The sequence below is a fragment of the Nothobranchius furzeri genome, chromosome 6, assembly GCF_043380555.1.
Source record: "Nothobranchius furzeri strain GRZ-AD chromosome 6, NfurGRZ-RIMD1, whole genome shotgun sequence".
In the NCBI taxonomy this organism is placed as follows: domain Eukaryota; kingdom Metazoa; phylum Chordata; class Actinopteri; order Cyprinodontiformes; family Nothobranchiidae; genus Nothobranchius; species Nothobranchius furzeri.
The window spans coordinates 67,826,819-67,852,151 of NC_091746.1; positions in this window are offsets into that span (position 1 = coordinate 67,826,819).

A 25,333-nucleotide genomic window follows, 5' to 3' on the forward strand; every position below is an offset into this window, starting at 1 on the left:
CTGACGTTGAAGCCCAGAAACGGAGATTCTAGCCGCTCAGTAATGTGTTCACGACTTAAAGAGGAAGTTTTCCAACTAACGTCCAGACAGAGCCGATATAACTCCAGCGAGCAGCGACACGCTCAAACCAGCATGACTCTGTGGTTGTGTTTCCTCCCCGACACACAACAACGTGGTCAAGCTGCTCAGACATGTTCATCAGCACAAACCTATGTGAGCACCTGTTGTCGTTATTATGATGAAGATGAACAAAACAACAGGAGTCTCCTCCTCAGCTCAGATCAACCCCATGATGCAGGTATCTGGCTGGAACAGGTGAGCATCACAGTAAACCAGTGGAGCAAACTGAGCTTTAAATATGTTGGTTTGATGCTCTATTTCTGCTCCAAAACATGAAAGTTAACAGGTGAGATGTTGCATTTTCATTTAAGATAAAATGATATTTTTATTTTGTTGTTGGCCCGTGAGCAAAGATTTAACCTACTGTAAACAGGAAGTGGAAAGGCTGCAGATAGATGAATAGAATAGGAAATCCCTTTATTGTTCCTCAGTGGGGAAAGCTAGACGTCACAGCAGCGATGACACGTATTACAGGAGAAAAAAGGAGAATAAAAATAAGAAAAATGAATAATCAAGAAAACATAAATCCTGAATAGATTTAAAAAATGCTGATTATACCACAAGTAATGAATACCACTGATGCCTTTTATTTAAAACTGGCTTGCTCGTGTGTAATTTGGTTATTCCACATTCAGTGTTAATGCAGAAATAAGTTTGTTTCCAAATTTAAAGGTTCAAAATTGCATATATGTTGATAAAGAAAATGTGCAAATTTGCCGTCACTTTTTCAAAAAATATTAAGTTTGGCCCTCGACTCCGTCCCACAGTTTCATTTCGGCCCCGTGTGAGTTTTGACACCCCTGCCTTAATCTGTTTTAATTTCTGTGTGAGTGCATGTGTGTGTGTGTGTGTGTTCCTTTAGAAAGGTTTGAATCAGAAAACAATGTCACTGTGTGAAAGCTCTCCAGCAGAATTATCCTGGTGCGAAAATCCATCCAGTCCACATGAGTTAACATTGTACTCATTAAAGTCTTGAGACGTCTTCACCATAAATGCCAAACAGCTTTGTCAGAAACTGCAGAATTTCCACTGGGTTTTCCGCGGCTTCAGCTGTATATGTATACTTTTAGTTTCGCCACAAAGCGATCGTTATCTACCACCTATTGTAAGAGTCAATCTGCTAAGTCCAGCTCTTTCTTGTAACTGTCACCATTGAGGCAACGTTTTATTAAAGTCTGTGAAAAGCTTGGTATTAACACAAAACGTGCCTTTCTGCACAACAAAGGAAAAGCTTTGCAAACCAAACCAACTTAATGCACCGCAATCTTTAGAATATCATGAATGAATCAGGCAGGTTCTGCAGGATGGACAAAATGATGTCGGAACAAATAAAATCAGTTTTATTTACACTTTGTCTCTGTGTGCCTTTGCTAGACCTGAACTACGTAGATACGATGCTACGAAAAGATGCTGATTCCTGTCACTCTTGCTGAAAACCAGAAAGGTAAATATACACACTCTGTGTCTAATTCAATTTTTGGTTCTTTTAAAATACAGGACACACGTGTACACACATATACACACTCTGTGTGTATATGTGTGTACACTCTGTGTGTATATGTGTGTGTTTGCATGAGTGTGAAGCCTGATTTATACTTCACACGCATCTTTCCAAATACTCTCTTTTTTGCTTCTTGTGAAGGCAGAGTCATCTTGTTTGGTGTTCCTATATCTTTAGCAAATGTTCTCAACTCAACTCAAATCTTTATTTATATAGCGCTTTTCACCAAAGGTCGGATTTTAGTCGCTGGAGTGTGCTAGTGTGGAGGTGTGTAGATCAGGAAAATGACACTAACATGATGGGCAGTGTTAGCTGATTGGTTACCTGCAATATTAGCAGGAGAAGGTGTGAAAACGTCCCCACTGCTGCTGTGTTGAAATCACTAACACAGAAAAGAAAGAAAACAATCTTTTATGCAGCACCTTTCAAGATAAAAATCACGAGGCGCTTCACGAGAACAAAAAAAATTAAAGTATGAAAAGGATTTTTTTTAATTATTAAAAATATGTTCAAAATAAGAAAATAAATCAAAAGTGTAAAAAAGTGTAAGGAAAGGGAGAGGGAAAATGAATAGGAAAGAGAGAAATCAGTAGTCCGGGGCGGGTCAAAAACATGCTATTCTCTTGATGTTATCGCGTTTTTTGCTCACAAATGAATTTACTTATTAGTATTGTTTCCTCCCTTTGATGAAATATCTACTTTGCAAGAATTGCAAGTTGTCCTGTTGTCACCTTTTCTCGTAAAGTCTAACCAAACGTTTGAGCGTTTGTGCCGCTCATGCGGCTCACACCCCTCTTATACCAGTTTACTCGAGGTCTGACTAACAACTTTCTAGCATTCTTTGAGAATAAATTAAGAAACATCATTCCAATTCTAATGTCTCTGCACTGGTTACCCATTGACTTTAGAATCAATTTTAGAGTCCTGACTAGAACTTTCCGGGATCTACATGGCCAAGCTCCTCCCTATATTACTGAACTGTTAAAGCCTTATGCTCCAACCCGAGCCCTCAGGTCCACACACCAGAACCTTCTAGAAATTCCAAAGACCAGAAATAAAAGTCGAGATGATCGCTCCTTCCAGACTGTTGCACCCCGACGTTGGAATGATCTTCCTTTATCCTTACGCAGCATCGACAGTCTGGACACTTTTAAAAAACAGCTAAAGACCCTTTTAACATCTTAGGTGTGTTCTTGCTGTGTCTTTGTAAATCCATGCTTTCGTTCTTTTTTAAACACAGAAACAGTTTTGTTTACCTGTTTGTAGCTACAGTTTCGCCGACAGCTGCCGGCTTCTTCAGGCTGACGCTGATGGTGGCGCGTCACTTCCTTCTCCGTTTATCTGCGGGCAGCAGAGGACGTTGTCGCCCTCTGCTGCCCGCTCTCCAGTGTTGCAGTGTTGGTCTGTATTTCCTAATAACGGGCTGATGATTCTGCTGATATCTTTTGCCATGTTGTATGTTGGTGTACCTATGCTGTCAACTATTGGTCTAAGTGGGGTGTTTTGTTTATGTATTTTTGGCGTTCCATATATTCTTGGTGTTATGTTTGCTGTGGGAATCCAGTGTTTGTACATTTTTTCATTAAGAAAAACATGAAAAAATTACTGAAGCCACTGCACGAAAAAGGCAAAATAACAGAAAAAATGTACAAACACTGGATTCCTACAGCAAACATAACACCAAGAATATATGGAACGCCAAAAATACATAAACAAAACACCCCACTTAGACCAATAGTTGACAGCATAGGTACACCAACATACAACATGGCAAAAGATATCAGCAGAATCATCAGCCCGTTATTAGGAAATACAGACCAACACTGCAAAAATAGTATAGAATTGGCAAAAGAACTAAAAGAAATTACAATAGAAGACAACGACATACTCATCTCACATGACGTCACATCTCTGTTCACAAAAACACCAACCCAAAAAACCAGAGACATAGTAGTTAACAGAATCAGACAAGACAAAACTTTACACAAAAGGACAAACCTCACAGCAGACGACACAGCACAACTGATAGGACTGGTAGCTAACTCCACTTACTTCACATACGATAACACAATATACAAACAACTGGAAGGCTTCGCCATGGGTAACCCGTTATCAGCCACCCTGTGCGAATTTTTCATGGAAAACCTGGAACAAAAAGCCATAGCCACCGCCCCCCCAAACTGCAAAATAAAACTATGGAAACGCTATGTGGATGACATACTGGAAATCATACCAAAAGGTCAAACAGAAACACTAACACAACACTTAAACAATATTGACGACACGGGCAACATAAAATTCACTTATGAGTTAGAAACAGAAGGCAGCATAGCATTTATGGATATGAAAATCACCAGGCAGACCGACGGGACCCTAAACATAAACACATACAGGAAACCAACACACACAGACCAATATTTATTATGGACATCAGAACACCCCACCATACACAAAATGTCAGTAATCAGAACATTATATCACCGAGCAAACATAATAACAGAAGAGAGAGACCGTAAACAAGAGGACAAACACATACAATACGCTTTAAAGACCTGCGGATACCCGACATGGGCAATAAACAAAGGAAAACAACAAACAAAAACAGAAAGCAAAGAACAACCCAAAAAAAGAACCAGAAACCCAGAAAGACAAGAACCAAAACCAGTGATAACCTTACCATACATCAGAGGCATAACGGAAAAAATAAGAGCAACAATGAAAAAACACAACATAAACACACCAACAAAGCCATACACAACAGTTAGAAACAGATTAGTACACCCAAAAGACAAAATATCAGCTGGACAAAAATGTGGAGTCATCTACCTAAATCCCATGCAAAATATGCAATAAAACATACATAGGAGAAAGCGGACGCCAACTCAACACACGGACAATAGAACACAGAAAGGAGTGCGAGAAAGAGGCAAATCGAATACACACAAGAGCAGCAAAAGAAGAAGCAGAAAGTACAATAAAAAAGTCAGCCGTAACAGATCACTGCTTAAGAGAAAACCATATAATGGACTGGGACAGCACACGGATCATAACCACCGAACAACAAAAATACAAAAGATGGATCAAGGAAGCAATCGAGATAAGGAGACGTGGATGTGGGACCATGAACAGGGACGACGGAGTTTACACGCTGGACCACGCATGGGACTGCATCGTCGGAGAGGGGAGAGCGGGCAGTAGAGGGCGACAACGTCCTCTGCTGCCCGCAGATAAACGGAGAAGGAAGTGACGCGCCACCATCAGCGACAGCCTGAAGAAGCCGGCAGCCGTCAGCGAAACTGTAGCTACAAACAGGTAAACAAAACTGTTTCTGTGTTTAAAAAAGAAGGAAAGCATGTAAAGACCCTTTTATTTAAAGCTGCTTTTACCTAAATATTTAGTTTTCCTATTTTTACTCAAATTTGTAATCATCTTTCATTTGTTTATGAAATTTTATAATTTTATGACTTCATTTTTTCTGATGTTAATCTATTTCTGTTTTGACATCATTATGGTTTTATTTTGTTTTAATCTATGTGAAGCACTTCGTGATTCTATGTCTGTGATAAGTGCTATATTAATAAAATTTACTTACTACTTACTTATGCGCCATGTTTCCTGCTGCGTAAATGCACAAGCTACACAACGTGTGCGACGACGTCATTCACAGTGACTAGAATTGATAAGCAAATTGTTTGCAGAAATGGCAAACGGGGAATTGAAACAGTGGACTGTTTTTTCATTCCCACCACTAAGTATCATCTCTAACGTTGACTAACTCCAACACTGATTCATTCAAAAGAGACACTCATTACGGATGCTGGACTCTCGCTCCGAGAACGGAGAACAAAATCTACTAGTTTCATTCAGTTTAAAATCTTTTCAATGTGTTTGCTTTGAAATTTGCTATAGAGGAACTAGGCGGTTTTGCCTTGCTTTTAGCACCCCTTTGTGTTCGTTTGTAGAACCAAAAGCAGAAGTTACCTCCTTGCTGTGCGTTCGTCTTTTTAACACCTTAATCTAACAGCTGAAATGTCTCCCAACCTTCTTTAGTGTCTACAGGAGCGCTTCATCACTAAATTAAATAAATCAGTGTCAGGTTTCGGTGTTGGTAGAACCCAAAATGCAGGAACCCAAGATGACACGAGGCAGGAGATGATATAAAGTAAAATCCTTTTATTAGGATGAATGAAACAAAAATATATCCAAATGGGCTGGAGCCAAAAAGCCAATATATCCAAAAGAGCTGAGCAGGGGATCAAAACACTAGAGACAACACGAGAAGACTGGCAGAATTACCACAATGGACCGACACAAGACAAAGACAAGTCAGGGATTAAATAACAGGGAGGAGTAATTAAGGGAACAGGAAGCAGGTGTGTGGAGTGAGGGCTGGAGGGAAGGCAGGTGACAATGATTACTTAAATGGGGAAACAGAACCAAAGGAGGACAGATAAACCTAAAACTACAAATCCAAACTAAAAGGCTGCGGGAAGGACTAACACACACAGAGAGAGACATAAATAACTCACACACACACACATACTGGGCTGGGGAACAAGAGGCTGGAGCTACAACTGGAGGGACAGAGGATAACTAAATGAATACCGGACCTGAGGGAATGATAAAAAGGCCTACAAACAGAAGACACAATATTGAGACGCAGACAAAGGACACATGAGAGCGCTATGAGACACAGAAGGGAAACTAGAGAGGATGGAGAAACATCAGGAGACACATAAAGGAGGGGGTCGACGCAGACCATGCTAGTACCCCCCCCCCCCCCCCCCCTCAAGGGGCACTCCCTGTTTTTTTGCTGCTGTGAGATTTTATGTCTGGAAACTAATTCAAGTTCAGTTTTCTAATGAAATCTAAATATAAAAAAAGTTTAGTTCATTGAAAACTTGTGTTTAGATGTTGTTTTCCACTGTAGTATAAAAGCAGTGGAGTGAAGGAAGCTGCAGTGCAGGACAGGAATTCTGTCTGGAGTTAACAGCGGCTGCGGTCTCTTCAGTGACCGTGAGAAAACCTGCACACGTTAGAACCAAATCAAAATTTGCCGCGGGAAACTTTGCAAAAAGGGAAAATTTAAACTCCCCACTGAGCCAGAACCTCAAACATGAACATGAAACGCCAGTTTGTTAGCATGTTGTGGTAAAAATATAATTTTGTTATTGTACTAATAGAAAGAAATTTGTCTCGTGTAGGTCTTAATAAAACCATAAAAAACAGAAACGTACATTCATCTGATACCAAAGTGCTCTCACTTTGACAAGAGAGAAAACGTTAATAATCTAACTTCTGAAAAGGGCTCAGAGACAAGAACTCGTCTGGAAAGGACAGAAACTGAACATTTAATTGCCTCATCCACTAAACGCTATTTGACTTTTCTCTCGACGTGATTCAAACTCCACGTTTCACATTTCTGAACTCCGGTTCCCTGAGGACAAAGCCAGGGTTCTTTTCTTAGTTATTATTGTTCCCCCTAAAGCTACGGGAGTTAATAAATTTGTGCCGCACTGCTCTATTCAACCAGTAAACCAATCCCAATCCCGAAAGTGCTCTTAAAATCAAACCAGTGCTGCGGAGTAAACTAAATGTGTAATTACTTGAGTTCAATCCAAAAGTTTTGAGCTGCAGTTTATTCCACGATCCACGAGGACTTTACCTCCCATCAGCGCTGACATTTGGATTAACACCTTGGAACAATTTAGCTTTGAGAGCTGGTCAGACGAGATCGTGTTCACAATCTTTTTATTTTTCAGAACTGGTGAGCAAAACACTATTGATTTCTCCACTGCAGGTGGATTAAGAAACACATTTGCCTTCCTCTGGAGAGCAGTCCTGGAATCGCTTCAGTGTAAATATGAAATACGTAGGTGTGTGTGTGTGCGTGCGTGCGTGCGTGTGTGTGTGTGTGTGTGTGTGATAGTTCCAGCGACAGATTGTTGGGGGAAAAGTCTGACAATTGTACGTTTTTCTCTGACATTTCAGGAGCAAAACAAACAAGGTCCAATCTATCAAAACTACATCAGCAAACTGGGACACGTGACTTGGTGAAACCAACAAAAACAAGTCTTCAGTTCTAAAGGTAACACCTGCGTTTGCTTTGATTTCAGTTAATGTATCACATCTGCCAGGGTTATGTCTGGATTCCTATTTACCCGTTAGCAGGAATAAGGGATGAAACAATGTTGAACGTGGCGATTTAATTTAAATCCGAGCTTCCTTTTAGATTTTCCGTTTACCAAACGGTGCATTTGTAACTTTAAATATGCTGAACTATGAAATATGAGGTGTGGTTCACTCGTTTAATCAATACATCCACAGTGGTCTCTAGGAATAAATACCTTGTAAGTTATTCTCGGGTGGACAAAATATATCGGGTGAACCATGTCTAGGAACTAGTAGTGACCCACATCACAGCTGAGCTTCAGGCGACAGGATTTGGAGTCTTATTTCCCAATATTTGAGCATCTTGCCCCAGAGTGGATCAGTGGCGGCTCCAGAAATGTTTTTCTGCAGGTGCTATGAAGGAGCTAGTCTTTTTATTGAGGGTGTTATGAAGGAAGTGGTCATGCGTACCTATTGTTCTCTAAAACACCTTCAACACTAGCAGATACACATGCGTGCACAAAACCTCAACAACACCTGAAACAATCATTAATATACATCATAAACATATGAGCAATCGCTGACTTTTCCATGAAATCATAAACACATGCAGCCACACAGAAAACCATCTATAGTGTTCTGGGACGTAATTTTGGGGGGGACGGGTGGGACATGTCCCCCCCACTTTTTCAAAAGGCAGTTTTGGTCCCCTGCACTTTTTTCCGTCCAAAAACAATGTTACGCTCCATTAAATGGATTTGGTTGAGCACTAGGACCGAAACGGAAACCGGTTTCCTATTAGACCCGCCCAAAAGCTAATCTATTGGCTCTGCTGATACTTGCTAACGTATTATTGGCTGTTGCTGCTGTCACTCAAGTTGGAAACAGTCAGAACGTGCTCACGTTGTTTTGCTAGTTTGGAGCCGCTAGGGAACACCGGTACTGAGTCACATCGTCAACTAGACGCTGTGTAATATCAGCTCAGCTCAGCTTCCATTACATAACATTTGAATAAGTGTTCATTTGTGAGTCTTTGGTAGTTAGGCACAGCCAGGAGGCAGCATGTCAAGAAAACGAAAAGTAGATATAAGAGACTTCTTTCAAAGTCAAAACGTAAGTTGGAACATGTGACACCCCTGCATTAAGCTCAGACTCACCTCCTCCTTCACAAACATACTCAAAACTAACTTTTACAAACTCATCTCCTCCACATAACTGACTCCTCAGACACATTTTATTCGTATTATTATAATTATTGTTTTATTATTATTACTATTATCATCATAATTATTATTACTAGTAGTAGTAGAAGTGTAACTTCAAAACTTTTATCATTTAACTTTATTGTAAACTTATCTATTGCAATGTATATGTTCACATTAAAAAGCTCTGAAAAATGAACAGTATCATCGTCAACAGATTTTTTTAAGCTTAATGTCAAAGATGTACACTTTTCATTAGATTTATCTTATTTTTTCCATTTATTTTTTGTGTGTTGAAATGCAACAACTGTTTAAACACTTTTAAGGGAAAAAACATATTTAATATGTTTTCATACACTCAAATGTTAGGGTGATGATCATGTGTAAAACATTAGTTCAGCATGTCCTCTAACACAGCAAATGAACAAACGGCCAGATCTCAGGAGGGACCGTTTATGTATAAATAATTTTTATACTTTTGACTAGGCCTGGGAATATAACAAATTTTGCTGGACGATATTTTGTCCAACAAATTGTTGATGATAAACGATATTGTCAACATTATCTAGACCAAAATAACCACTAATATAATGTTAATATATCATAATAATGCAAGTACACCCTTTAAAATGCAACAAATAAACCTTCATTTAACATTGAAATGTCCAGAACCAGAACTTCTAAATGAATAAAAATAACAAACAATTAAAGCTGCAAGCAGCGTCGTTCGGCCCTCGCAGCTCCGCGCCGCTCCGGCCTGGCCGGCAGCCAGGGGCACCAGGGCACGTCCCCGGAACAGAAACGTCGACCACCCCGACACATGAAACCGCTAACGGTCACCTCGTCTGCACCTCACCCTGACTCAGCATCCCCTCTGAGCCCACCATTATATTACACGTCTCACCACTAGGGCATACCCCATCTTTGCCACACTGGTGGTGTGATGACAGTGACCAACTTTAATGCTATTTTGACCATGTTTTTTAAAGTTCCCGAAGGTTAAAGTTAACTAGGCGGCGCTGTGACCAACTACAGAAAAGTCCCATTGAGGTCAGCTTTGGTGACATTATATAACATTCACCAACCGTTTGTGCCTCACTGGCTAAAGGGCATGATTGTTCATTGCCATGTTCAGTCTCGGGCAAATTGGAGGCTGTTTGTGGAAGTTACAGTCAAACGTAAGGTCATGGCGTCATGGCAGCATTCGCCATTGCATCAAAGCCCCTCCCTTTCTGGAAATCTTTCAAGTCTGAATGGTAATTACAACATTATGAAGACAGTGTATGACCTTAGTGTCATGTTCACTAAGTTACAGGTGACAAATATGGGCATTTCACCATAAAACAATAGACTTCCTGTTGTCAGGGGGCGGGGCTTAGGTGATGTCAGCTGTCCACAATAATGTTGCCTTGAGATGTGGTCAGTGATCACACAGACAAAGTTTGAAATAGATCTGATTGTGCACATGGGAGTTATTAAGTCAAGTAATGTAATGGCGAAAGGTCAAACTTTGAGGCTTAGCCACGCCCACATCTTTATACTTATTTAAAATCCGACGGTTGAATTTTTTCCTCTATGTCTTAAGAGTATATAGCAGAAATTTGAAGGTGATTGGTGAAAAGGGCGATGGAGCATCACTCTCCAAACAACGTGTGCGAAAACCACTAAATCGAGTACTTGGACCAAAATGGCCGACTTCCTGTGCGACTTTGCACTTGGCTCCAAGAGACTTTTTTGTAGGTCCTGAGACACCACATTAGTGTACCAAATTTCGTAATCCTCAGTCAAAGCATGGCTTGGGGCTGACAGTTTTAATGGTCCTAGGGGGCGCTAATTCAAAAAATAGGCCACGCCCACAAACTTAAGCTGACCATTTCTATTGGGGGTCAGACTAGGATCACTCACAACAAATTTCGAGGTGATATCACGATAAATGAAGAAATGAGAGGCAAACGTATTTCCATGGCGTGATGGCGAATTTCACCATGCTCCCAAAGCCCCGCCTTTTTTCAAAACCTTCCAGTACTGAAGACCAAGTGACCTCAACTTGTCTGCTGCCTTTTACCAGAGATTCCTGGTGATTGGGTAAAAGGAGTCCAATAGGGAGCTGTGAAAAAAAGAGTGGCGTGGCGAAAGGTCAAAGTTTGAGGCTTAGCCACGCCCACACCTTTAAACTTATTTAAAATCCGACGGTTGAATTTTTTCCTCTATGTCTTAAGAGTATATAGCAGAAGTTTGAAAGCGATTGGTGAAAAGGGCGACGGAGCATCACTCTCCAAACAACGTGTGTGAAAACCACTAAATCGCGCACTTGGACCAAAATGGCCGACTTCCTGTGCGACTTTGCACTTGGCTCCAAGAGACTTTTTTGTAGGTCCTGAGACACCACATTAGTGTACCAAATTTCGTAATCCTCAGTCAAAGCCTGGCTTGGGGCTGACAGTTTTAATGGTCCTAGGGGGCGCTATTTCAGAAAATAGGCCACGCCCACCGGATCTTCCAATCAGATCTTTTGGGGGGCCGGACTAGGATCACTCACAAGAAGCTTCGTGACGATATCTTTAGAAATGACGAAATGGGAGGCAAACGTAAGGCCACGGCGGTACGCCTGAATTCGTTGCGCCGCCACAGCCCCGCCCTCTGCCGAAAACTCCCATAAAGTGACGCAAAGCAACCCCCACTTGTCTTGAGTTACCAGTTACAAATTTGTGGTGATTGAGTGAAATGGGGCCATTTGGGACCTTTCACAGTAAAACTTGACCTTTTTGGTCCTGAGGGGGCGGGGCTTGTGTGACGTCATCATCCGACCATTCAATTTACTTTGTGGGTGGATGACAAATGACCACAGAAAGTTTGGTAACTCTATTCCATACAGATATGAAGATATAGCAATTTAAATTTTTTTGGCGAGCAGTCAAACTTCGAGGCCTGGCCCCGCCCCTTCAACATATACGAAAAGTCAGAATCCTTGTCTCATTTTTTTCACCCATCCCTTCTGAGCAATTTTACACAATTTTTGAGACGATCGTGCGAAAAATGATCGAGCGATCCAATCAGAAACGGACCCTGAAAACGGCAAAAACGGCAAAAAATCGCCATTTCAACCCAAAATGGCCGACTTCCTGTTTGATATTGACCATGCTTGCAAGAGACTTTTCTGTGCGGACTGTTGAGTACTACAAGTGTACCAAATTTCATAACTGTACGATAAACTAAGCTTTATGGAGAGGGGTTTTTTTCACTTTCTAGGGGGCGCTGTTCAGCCATTTTCTTTGCGATTTTTTTGGGACCTTTAAAATATCAAATTTTTCACCAGGCCTGACAAGTGTGCAAAATATTGTGAGTTTTGGGGTATGTTAAGGTCCCCAAAAAGCCGTTCAAAGCGGACACGGAATAATAAAAAATAATAAACAGAGCAAAAACAAGAGGCCTTCGCAGCGCTTTCGCTGCTCGGGCCTAAAAATTGAATAAAAAAAAGGAATCTCACTCCCTGTTAGAAAATGTTGCACCAAAAACAATAAAAAAGACCCAAAACAATAAATACAATGGCCTATCCATTGTCAACAGCCAAAACTGCACTTCAATAATGATAATAAATAAAAATTAAAGCTGCAAGCAGCGTCGTTCGGCCCTCGCAGCTCCGCGCCGCTCCGGCCTGGCCGGCAGCCCGGGGCAATAGGGCACGTCCACGGAACAGAAACGTCGACCACCCCGACACCAGAAACCGCAAACGATCACCTCGTCCGCACCTCACCCTGACTCAGCATCCCCTCTGAGGACACCATTATATTACACGTCTCACAACTAGGGCATACTCTACCTTTACGACTCTCGTGGATCTGATGACACAGACCAACTGTAATGCTTTTCTGACCACGTTGTTTGAAGTTATTGTAGGTTAAACTTATCTAGGGCCGCTGGAAAGCTTTCAGATCATGACAAATATGGGCATTTCACCATAAAACAATAGACTTCCTGTAGTAGAGGGCGGGACTTAGGGGATGTCAGCTGTCCACATTGGCATTGTCTTCAGATGTGGTCAGTGATCACACAGACAAAGTTTGATATAGATTAGATCATGCACATGGGAGTTATTAAGCCAAGAAATGTAATGGCGAAAGGTCAAAGTTTGAGGGTTAGCCACGCCCACACCTTTCAACTTTTGAAAAATCCGACGGTTGAATTTTTTCCCCTATGTCTTAAGAGGATATAGCAGGAGTTTGAAGGCAATTTGTGAAAAGGACTTTGGGGCATAATACTCCAAACAATGTCTGCGAAAACCACTAAATTGAGTACTTGGACCAAAATGGCCGACTTCCTGTACGATTTTGCACTTGGCTCCAAGAGACTTTTTTTCCTGAGACAACACATTAGTGTACCAAATTTCGTAATCCTCAGTCAAAGCATGGCTTGGGGCTATTAGTTTAAAAGGTCCTAGGGGGCGCTATTTAAGGAAATAGGCCACGCCCACAAACTTCAGCTGTCTATTTCTCTTGGGGTCAGACTAGGATCACTCACCAGAAGTTTCGTAGTGATATCACGATAACTGAAGAAATGAGAGGCAAACGTATTTCCATGGCGTGATGGCGATTTTCGCCATGCTCCCAAAGCCCCGCCTTTTTTTGAAACCTGCCAGTACTGGAGACCAAGTGACCTCACGTTGTCTACTGCTATTTGCCAGAGATTCCTGCTGATTGGGTAAAAGGAGTCCAGTAGGGAGCTGTGAAAAAAGAGTGGCGTGGCGACAGGTCAAAGTTTGAGGCTTAGCCACGCCCACACCTTTCAACTTTTGAAAAATCCGACGGTTGAATTTTTTCCCCTACGTCTTAAGAGTATATAGCAGAAGTGTGAAAGCGATTGGTGAAAAAAGCAACGGAGCATCACTCTCCAAACAACGTGTACCAAAACAACTAAATCGCGTACTTGTACCAAAATGGCCGACTTCCTGTGCGACTTTGGACTTGGCTCCAAGAGACTTTTTTGTAGGTCCTGAGACTCCACATTAGTTTACCAAATTTCGTAATCCTCAGTCAAAGCATGGCTAGGGGCTGGCAGTTTTAATGGTCCTAGAGGGCGCTATTTCAGAAAATTGGCCACGCCCACAAATTTTAGCTGTCCATTTCTATTGGGGGTCAGACTAGGATCACTCACAACAAATTTCGAGGTGATATCTCGATAACTTAAGGAATGAGAGGCAAACGTATTTCCATGGCGTGATGGTGATTTTCGCCATACTCCCAAAGCCCCGCCTTTTTTCAAAACCTGCCAGTACTGGAGACCAAGTAACCTCAAGTTGTCTACTGCTGTTTGCCACAGAATCCTGGTGTTTGGGTAAAAGGAGTCCAGTAGGGAGCTGTGAAAAAAAGAGTGGCGTGGCGACAGTTCAAAGTTTGAGGCTTAGCCACGCCCACACCTTTCAACTTTTGAAAAATCCGACGGTTGAATTTTTTCCTCTATGTCTTAAGAGTATATAGCAGAAGTTTGAAGGAGATTGGTGAAAAGGGCGACGGAGCATCACTCTCCAAACAACGTGTGCGAAAACAACTAAATCGCGCACTTGGACCAAAATGGCCGACTTCCTGTGCGACTTTGCACTTGGCTCCAAGAGACTTTTTTGTAGGTCCTGAGACACCACATTAGTGTACCAAATTTCGTAATCCTCAGTCAAAGCATGGCTTGGGGCTGACAGTTTTAATGGTCCTAGGGGGCGCTATTTCAGAAAATTGGCCACGCCCACCGGATTTTCACGTCAGATTTTTTGGGGGGCCAGACTAGGATCACTCACAAGAAGTTTCGTGACGACATCTTTAGAAATAAAGAAATGGGAGGCAAACGTAAGGCCACGGCGGTACGCCTTACTTCGCCGCGCCGCCACAGCCCCGCCCTCTGCCGAAAACTCCCATAAAGTGACGCCAAGCAACCCCCACTTGCCTTGAGTTACCAGCTCCAAATTTGTGGTGATTAAGTGAAATGGGGCAATTTGGGACCTTTCACAGTAAAACTTGACCTTTTTGGTCCTGAGGGGGCGGGGCTTGTGTGATGTCATCAACCGACCATTCAATTTACTTTGTGGGTCGATGACAAATGACCACAGAAAGTTTGGTAACGCTATTCCATTCAATTATGAAGTTATAGCAATTTAAATTTTTTTGGCGAGTAGTCAAACTTTGAGGCCTGGCTCCGCCCCTTCAACATATACGAAAACTCAGAATCCTTATCTCATTTTGTTCGCCCATCCCTTCTGAGCAATTTTACACAATTTTTGAGACGATCGTGCGAAAAATGATCGAGCAATCCAATCAGAGACGGACCCTAAAAACGGCAAAAACGGCAAAAAATCGCCATTTCAACCCAAAATGGCCGACTTCCTGTTTGATATTGACCATGGTTGCAAGAGACTTTTCTGTGCGGACTGTTGAGTACTACAAGTGTACCAAATTTCATAACTGTACGATAAACTAAGCTTTATGGAGAGGGTTTTTTTTCACTTTGTAGGGGGCGCTGTTCAGCCATTTTCTTTGCGATTTTTTTGGGACCTTTAAAATATCAAATTTTTCACCAGGCCTGACAAGTGTGCAAAATATTGTGAGTTTTGGGGTATGTTAAGGTCCCCAAAAAGCTGTTCAAAGGGGGCACGGAATAACAAAAAATAATTAAAGCTGCAAGCAGCGTCGTTCGGCCCTCGCAGCTCCGCGCCGCTCCGGTCTGCCGTCGCACCAGTGCACGTCTGACAGAACAGAAACGTCAACCACCCCGACACCAGAAACCGCGAATGGCCTCCTAGTCTGCACCTCACCCTGACTCAGCATCCCCTCTGAGCTCACCATTAAATTGAATATTAAGATTACGGCGTTACGCCAGAATTCGCCATGGCATCAAAGCCCCTCCCTTTCTGGAAAGCTATCAGATCTGAATGGTCATTACAGCATCATGAAGACAGTGCATGACCTTAGGGTCATGTTGACTAAATTAGAGGGGACAAATATGGGCATTTCAGCATAAAAAATAAATTCCTGTAGTCAGGGGGCGGGGCTTAGGTGATGTCAGCTGTCCACATTGTCATTGTTTACAGATATGGTCAATGATCACACAGACAAAGTTCGAAAAAGATCTGATCATGCACATGGGAGTTATTAAGTCAAGTAAAGTAATGGCGAAAGGTCAACGTTTGAGGCTTAGCCACGCCCACACCTTTCAACTTTTGAAAAATCCGACGGTTGAATTTTTTCCCCTATGTCTTAAGAGTGTATTGCAGAAGTTTGAAGGTGATTGGTGAAAAGGGCGACGGAGCATCACTCTCCAAACAATGTGTGCGAAAACCACTAAATCACGTACTTGCACCAAAATGGCCGACTTCCTGTGCGACTTTACGCTTGGCTCCAAGAGACTTTTTTGTAGGTCCTGAGACCCCACATTAGTGTACCAAATTTCGTAATCCTCAGTCAAAGCATGGCTTGGGGCTGAAAGTTTTAATGGCTCTAGGGGGCGCTATTTAAGAATATAGGCCACGCCCACAAACTTCAGCTGTCTATTTCTCTTGGAGCTCAGACTAGGATCACTCACCAGAAGTTTCGTAGCAATATCACGATAACTGAAGAAATGAGACAAACGTATTTCCATGGCGTGATGGCGATTTTCGCCATGGTCCCAAAGCCCCGCCTTTTTTCAAAACCTGCCAGTACTGGAGACCAAGTAACCTCAACTTGTCTACTGCTGTTTGCCACAGAATCCTGGTGATTGGGTAAAAGGAGTCCAGTAGGGAGCTGTGAAAAAAAGAGTAGCGTGGCGACAGGTCAAAGTTTGAGGCTTAGCCACGCCCACACCTTTCAACTTTTGAAAAATCCGACGGTCAAATTTTTTCCCCTATGTCTTAAGGGTATATAGCAGAAGTTTGAAGGAGATTGGTGAAAAGGGCGACGGAGCATCACTCTCCAAACAACGTGTGCGAAAACCACTAAATCGCGTACTTGATCCAAAATGGCCGACTTCCTGTGCGACTTTGAACTTGACTCCAAGAGACTTTTTTGTAGGTCCTGAGACACCACATTAGTGTACCAAATTTCGTAATCCTCAGTCAAAGCATGGCTTGGGGCTAATAGTTTAAATGGTCCTAGGGGGCGCTATTTCAAAACATAGGCCACGCCCACAAAATTCAGCTGTCTATTTCTCTTGGAGCTCAGACTAGGATCACTCACCAGAAGTTTCGTAGCAATATCACGATAACTGAAGAAATGAGAGACAAACGTATTTCCATGGCGTGATGGCGATTTTCGCCATGGTCCCAAAGCCCCGCCTTTTTTCAAAACCTGCCAGTACTGGAGACCAAGTAACCTCAACTTGTCTACTGCTGTTTGCCACAGAATCCTGGTGATTGGGTAAAAGGAGTCCAGTAGGGAGCTGTGAAAAAAAGAGTAGCGTGGCGACAGGTCAAAGTTTGAGGCTTAGCCACGCCCACACCTTTCAACTTTTGAAAAATCCGACGGTTGAATTTTTTCCCCTATGTCTTAAGGGTATATAGCAGAAGTTTGAAGGAGATTGGTGAAAAGGGCGACGGAGCATCACTCTCCAAACAACGTGTGCGAAAACCACTAAATCGCGTACTTGATCCAAAATGGCCGACTTCCTGTGCGACTTTGAACTTGACTCCAAGAGACTTTTTTGTAGGTCCTGAGACACCACATTAGTGTACCAAATTTCGTAATCCTCAGTCAAAGCATGGCTTGGGGCTAATAGTTTTAATGGTCCTAGGGGGCGCTATTTCAGAAAATAGGCCACGCCCACCAGATGTTCACATCAGATCTTTTGGGGGGCCGGACTAGGATCACTCACAAGAAGTTTCGTGACGATATCTTTGGAAATGACGAAATGGGAGGCAAACGTAAGGCCAAGGCGGTACGCCTGAATTCGCCGCGCCACCACAGCCCCGCCCTCTGCCGAAAACTCCCATAAAGTGACGCCAAGCAACCCCCACTTGTCTTGAGTTACCAGCTACAAATTTGTGGTGATTAAGTGAAATGGGGCAATTTGGGACCTTTCACAGTAAAACTTGATCTTTTTGGTCCTGAGGGGGCGGGGCTTGTGTGATGTCATCATCCGACCTTTCAATTTACTTTGTGGGTGGATGACGAATGACCACAGAAAGTTTGGTAACTCTATTCCATTCAGTTATGAAGTTATAGCAATTTAAATATTTTTGGCGAGTAGTCAAACTTCGAGGCCTGGCTCCGCCCCTTCAACATATACGAAAACTCAGAATCCTTATCTCATTTTGTTCGCCCATCCCTTCTGAGCAATTTTACACAATTTTTGAGACGATCGTGCGAAAAATGATCGAGCAATCCAATCAGAAACGGACCCTAAAAACGGCAAAAACGGCAAAAAATCGCCATTTCAACCCAAAATGGCCGACTTCCTGTTTGATATTGACCATGGTTGCAAGAGACTTTTCTGTGCGGACTGTTGAGTACTACAAGTGTACCAAATTTCATAACTGTACGATAAACTAAGCTTTATGGAGAGGGGTTTTTTTCACTTTGTAGGGGGCGCTGTTCAGCCATTTTCTTTGCGATTTTTTTGGGACCTTTAAAATATCAAATTTTTCACCAGGCCTGACAAGTGTGCAAAATATTGTGAGTTTTGGGGTATGTTAAGGTCCCCAAAAAGCTGTTCAAAGGGGGCACGGAATAACAAAAAATAATAATAATCAGAGCAAAAACAAGAGGCCTTCGCAGCGCTTTCGCTGCTCGGGCCTAATTAAAGCTGCAAGCAGCGTCGTTCGGCCCTCGCAGCTCCGCGCCGCTCCGGTCTGCCGTCGCACCAGTGCACGTCTGACAGAACAGAAACGTCAACCACCCCGACACCAGAAACCGCGAATGGCCTCCTAGTCTGCACCTCACCCTGACTCAGCATCCCCTCTGAGCTCACCATTAAATTGAATATTAAGATTACGGCGTTACGCCAGAATTCGCCATGGCATCAAAGCCCCTCCCTTTCTGGAAAGCTATCAGATCTGAATGGTCATTACAGCATCATGAAGACAGTGCATGACCTTAGGGTCATGTTGACTAAATTAGAGGGGACAAATATGGGCATTTCAGCATAAAAAATAAATTCCTGTAGTCAGGGGGCGGGGCTTAGGTGATGTCAGCTGTCCACATTGTCATTGTTTACAGATATGGTCAATGATCACACAGACAAAGTTCGAAAAAGATCTGATCATGCACATGGGAGTTATTAAGTCAAGTAAAGTAATGGCGAAAGGTCAACGTTTGAGGCTTAGCCACGCCCACACCTTTCAACTTTTGAAAAATCCGACGGTTGAATTTTTTCCCCTATGTCTTAAGAGTGTATTGCAGAAGTTTGAAGGTGATTGGTGAAAAGGGCGACGGAGCATCACTCTCCAAACAATGTGTGCGAAAACCACTAAATCACGTACTTGCACCAAAATGGCCGACTTCCTGTGCGACTTTACGCTTGGCTCCAAGAGACTTTTTTGTAGGTCCTGAGACCCCACATTAGTGTACCAAATTTCGTAATCCTCAGTCAAAGCATGGCTTGGGGCTGAAAGTTTTAATGGCTCTAGGGGGCGCTATTTAAGAATATAGGCCACGCCCACAAACTTCAGCTGTCTATTTCTCTTGGAGCTCAGACTAGGATCACTCACCAGAAGTTTCGTAGCAATATCACGATAACTGAAGAAATGAGACAAACGTATTTCCATGGCGTGATGGCGATTTTCGCCATGGTCCCAAAGCCCCGCCTTTTTTCAAAACCTGCCAGTACTGGAGACCAAGTAACCTCAACTTGTCTACTGCTGTTTGCCACAGAATCCTGGTGATTGGGTAAAAGGAGTCCAGTAGGGAGCTGTGAAAAAAAGAGTAGCGTGGCGACAGGTCAAAGTTTGAGGCTTAGCCACGCCCACACCTTTCAACTTTTGAAAAATCCGACGGTCAAATTTTTTCCCCTATGTCTTAAGGGTATATAGCAGAAGTTTGAAGGAGATTGGTGAAAAGGGCGACGGAGCATCACTCTCCAAACAACGTGTGCGAAAACCACTAAATCGCGTACTTGATCCAAAATGGCCGACTTCCTGTGCGACTTTGAACTTGACTCCAAGAGACTTTTTTGTAGGTCCTGAGACACCACATTAGTGTACCAAATTTCGTAATCCTCAGTCAAAGCATGGCTTGGGGCTAATAGTTTAAATGGTCCTAGGGGGCGCTATTTCAAAACATAGGCCACGCCCACAAAATTCAGCTGTCTATTTCTCTTGGAGCTCAGACTAGGATCACTCACCAGAAGTTTCGTAGCAATATCACGATAACTGAAGAAATGAGAGACAAACGTATTTCCATGGCGTGATGGCGATTTTCGCCATGGTCCCAAAGCCCCGCCTTTTTTCAAAACCTGCCAGTACTGGAGACCAAGTAACCTCAACTTGTCTACTGCTGTTTGCCACAGAATCCTGGTGATTGGGTAAAAGGAGTCCAGTAGGGAGCTGTGAAAAAAAGAGTAGCGTGGCGACAGGTCAAAGTTTGAGGCTTAGCCACGCCCACACCTTTCAACTTTTGAAAAATCCGACGGTTGAATTTTTTCCCCTATGTCTTAAGGGTATATAGCAGAAGTTTGAAGGAGATTGGTGAAAAGGGCGACGGAGCATCACTCTCCAAACAACGTGTGCGAAAACCACTAAATCGCGTACTTGATCCAAAATGGCCGACTTCCTGTGCGACTTTGAACTTGACTCCAAGAGACTTTTTTGTAGGTCCTGAGACACCACATTAGTGTACCAAATTTCGTAATCCTCAGTCAAAGCATGGCTTGGGGCTAATAGTTTTAATGGTCCTAGGGGGCGCTATTTCAGAAAATAGGCCACGCCCACCAGATGTTCACATCAGATCTTTTGGGGGGCCGGACTAGGATCACTCACAAGAAGTTTCGTGACGATATCTTTGGAAATGACGAAATGGGAGGCAAACGTAAGGCCAAGGCGGTACGCCTGAATTCGCCGCGCCACCACAGCCCCGCCCTCTGCCGAAAACTCCCATAAAGTGACGCCAAGCAACCCCCACTTGTCTTGAGTTACCAGCTACAAATTTGTGGTGATTAAGTGAAATGGGGCAATTTGGGACCTTTCACAGTAAAACTTGATCTTTTTGGTCCTGAGGGGGCGGGGCTTGTGTGATGTCATCATCCGACCTTTCAATTTACTTTGTGGGTGGATGACGAATGACCACAGAAAGTTTGGTAACTCTATTCCATTCAGTTATGAAGTTATAGCAATTTAAATATTTTTGGCGAGTAGTCAAACTTCGAGGCCTGGCTCCGCCCCTTCAACATATACGAAAACTCAGAATCCTTATCTCATTTTGTTCGCCCATCCCTTCTGAGCAATTTTACACAATTTTTGAGACGATCGTGCGAAAAATGATCGAGCAATCCAATCAGAAACGGACCCTAAAAACGGCAAAAACGGCAAAAAATCGCCATTTCAACCCAAAATGGCCGACTTCCTGTTTGATATTGACCATGGTTGCAAGAGACTTTTCTGTGCGGACTGTTGAGTACTACAAGTGTACCAAATTTCATAACTGTACGATAAACTAAGCTTTATGGAGAGGGGTTTTTTTCACTTTGTAGGGGGCGCTGTTCAGCCATTTTCTTTGCGATTTTTTTGGGACCTTTAAAATATCAAATTTTTCACCAGGCCTGACAAGTGTGCAAAATATTGTGAGTTTTGGGGTATGTTAAGGTCCCCAAAAAGCTGTTCAAAGGGGGCACGGAATAACAAAAAATAATAATAATTAAAGCTGCAAGCAGCGTCGTTCGGCCCTCGCAGCTCCGCGCCGCTCCGGTCTGGACGGCAGCCCGGGGCACCAGTGCACGTCTGACAGAACAGAAACGTCAACCACCCCGACACCAGAAACCGCGAATGGCCTCCTAGTCTGCACCTCACCCTGACTCAGCATCCCCTCTGAGCTCACCATTAAATTGAATATTAAGATTACGGCGTTACGCCAGAATTCGCCATGGCATCAAAGCCCCTCCCTTTCTGGAAAGCTATCAGATCTGAATGGTCATTACAGCATCATGAAGACAGTGCATGACCTTAGGGTCATGTTGACTAAATTAGAGGGGACAAATATGGGCATTTCAGCATAAAAAATAAATTCCTGTAGTCAGGGGGCGGGGCTTAGGTGATGTCAGCTGTCCACATTGTCATTGTTTACAGATATGGTCAATGATCACACAGACAAAGTTCGAAAAAGATCTGATCATGCACATGGGAGTTATTAAGTCAAGTAAAGTAATGGCGAAAGGTCAACGTTTGAGGCTTAGCCACGCCCACACCTTTCAACTTTTGAAAAATCCGACGGTTGAATTTTTTCCCCTATGTCTTAAGAGTGTATTGCAGAAGTTTGAAGGTGATTGGTGAAAAGGGCGACGGAGCATCACTCTCCAAACAATGTGTGCGAAAACCACTAAATCACGTACTTGCACCAAAATGGCCGACTTCCTGTGCGACTTTACGCTTGGCTCCAAGAGACTTTTTTGTAGGTCCTGAGACCCCACATTAGTGTACCAAATTTCGTAATCCTCAGTCAAAGCATGGCTTGGGGCTGAAAGTTTTAATGGCTCTAGGGGGCGCTATTTAAGAATATAGGCCACGCCCACAAACTTCAGCTGTCTATTTCTCTTGGAGCTCAGACTAGGATCACTCACCAGAAGTTTCGTAGCAATATCACGATAACTGAAGAAATGAGACAAACGTATTTCCATGGCGTGATGGCGATTTTCGCCATGGTCCCAAAGCCCCGCCTTTTTTCAAAACCTGCCAGTACTGGAGACCAAGTAACCTCAACTTGTCTACTGCTGTTTGCCACAGAATCCTGGTGATTGGGTAAAAGGAGTCCAGTAGGGAGCTGTGAAAAAAAGAGTAGCGTGGCGACAGGTCAAAGTTTGAGGCTTAGCCACGCCCACACCTTTCAACTTTTGAAAAATCCGACGGTTAAATTTTTTCCCCTATGTCTTAAGGGTATATAGCAGAAGTTTGAAGGAGATTGGTGAAAAGGGCGACGGAGCATCACTCTCCAAACAACGTGTGCGAAAACCACTAAATCGCGTACTTGATCCAAAATGGCCGACTTCCTGTGCGACTTTGAACTTGACTCCAAGAGACTTTTTTGTAGGTCCTGAGACACCACATTAGTGTACCAAATTTCGTAATCCTCAGTCAAAGCATGGCTTGGGGCTAATAGTTTAAATGGTCCTAGGGGGCGCTATTTCAAAACATAGGCCACGCCCACAAAATTCAGCTGTCTATTTCTCTTGGAGCTCAGACTAGGATCACTCACCAGAAGTTTCGTAGCAATATCACGATAACTGAAGAAATGAGAGACAAACGTATTTCCATGGCGTGATGGCGATTTTCGCCATGGTCCCAAAGCCCCGCCTTTTTTCAAAACCTGCCAGTACTGGAGACCAAGTAACCTCAACTTGTCTACTGCTGTTTGCCACAGAATCCTGGTGATTGGGTAAAAGGAGTCCAGTAGGGAGCTGTGAAAAAAAGAGTAGCGTGGCGACAGGTCAAAGTTTGAGGCTTAGCCACGCCCACACCTTTCAACTTTTGAAAAATCCGACGGTTGAATTTTTTCCCCTATGTCTTAAGGGTATATAGCAGAAGTTTGAAGGAGATTGGTGAAAAGGGCGACGGAGCATCACTCTCCAAACAACGTGTGCGAAAACCACTAAATCGCGTACTTGATCCAAAATGGCCGACTTCCTGTGCGACTTTGAACTTGACTCCAAGAGACTTTTTTGTAGGTCCTGAGACACCACATTAGTGTACCAAATTTCGTAATCCTCAGTCAAAGCATGGCTTGGGGCTAATAGTTTTAATGGTCCTAGGGGGCGCTATTTCAGAAAATAGGCCACGCCCACCAGATGTTCACATCAGATCTTTTGGGGGGCCGGACTAGGATCACTCACAAGAAGTTTCGTGACGATATCTTTGGAAATGACGAAATGGGAGGCAAACGTAAGGCCAAGGCGGTACGCCTGAATTCGCCGCGCCACCACAGCCCCGCCCTCTGCCGAAAACTCCCATAAAGTGACGCCAAGCAACCCCCACTTGTCTTGAGTTACCAGCTACAAATTTGTGGTGATTAAGTGAAATGGGGCAATTTGGGACCTTTCACAGTAAAACTTGATCTTTTTGGTCCTGAGGGGGCGGGGCTTGTGTGATGTCATCATCCGACCTTTCAATTTACTTTGTGGGTGGATGACGAATGACCACAGAAAGTTTGGTAACTCTATTCCATTCAGTTATGAAGTTATAGCAATTTAAATATTTTTGGCGAGTAGTCAAACTTCGAGGCCTGGCTCCGCCCCTTCAACATATACGAAAACTCAGAATCCTTATCTCATTTTGTTCGCCCATCCCTTCTGAGCAATTTTACACAATTTTTGAGACGATCGTGCGAAAAATGATCGAGCAATCCAATCAGAAACGGACCCTAAAAACGGCAAAAACGGCAAAAAATCGCCATTTCAACCCAAAATGGCCGACTTCCTGTTTGATATTGACCATGGTTGCAAGAGACTTTTCTGTGCGGACTGTTGAGTACTACAAGTGTACCAAATTTCATAACTGTACGATAAACTAAGCTTTATGGAGAGGGGTTTTTTTCACTTTGTAGGGGGCGCTGTTCAGCCATTTTCTTTGCGATTTTTTTGGGACCTTTAAAATATCAAATTTTTCACCAGGCCTGACAAGTGTGCAAAATATTGTGAGTTTTGGGGTATGTTAAGGTCCCCAAAAAGCTGTTCAAAGGGGGCACGGAATAACAAAAAATAATAATAATCAGAGCAAAAACAAGAGGCCTTCGCAGCGCTTTCGCTGCTCGGGCCTAATCAGAGCAAAAACAAGAGGCCTTCGCAGCGCTTTCGCTGCTCGGGCCTAATTAAAGCTGCAAGCAGCGTCGTTCGGCCCTCGCAGCTCCGCGCCGCTCCGGCCTGACCGGCAGCCCGGGGCACCAAGGCACGTCTGGCAGAACAGAAACGTCAACCACCCCGACACTAGAATCCGCGAATGGCCTCCTAGTCCGCACCTCACCCTGACTCAGCATCCCCTCTGAGCTCACCATTAAAATGATTTGTAAGGTTACGGCGTTACGCCAGAATTCACCAAGGCATCAAAGCCCCTCCCTTTCTGGAAAGCTATCAGATCTGAATGGTCAATACAGCATCATGAAGACAGTGCATGACCTTGGTGACTTGTTGACTAAATTAGAGGGGACAAATATGGGCATTTCAGCATAAAAAAATAGAATTCCTGTAGTCAGGGGGCGGGGCTTAGGTGATGTCAGCTGTCCACATTGTCATTTTTTACAGATATGGT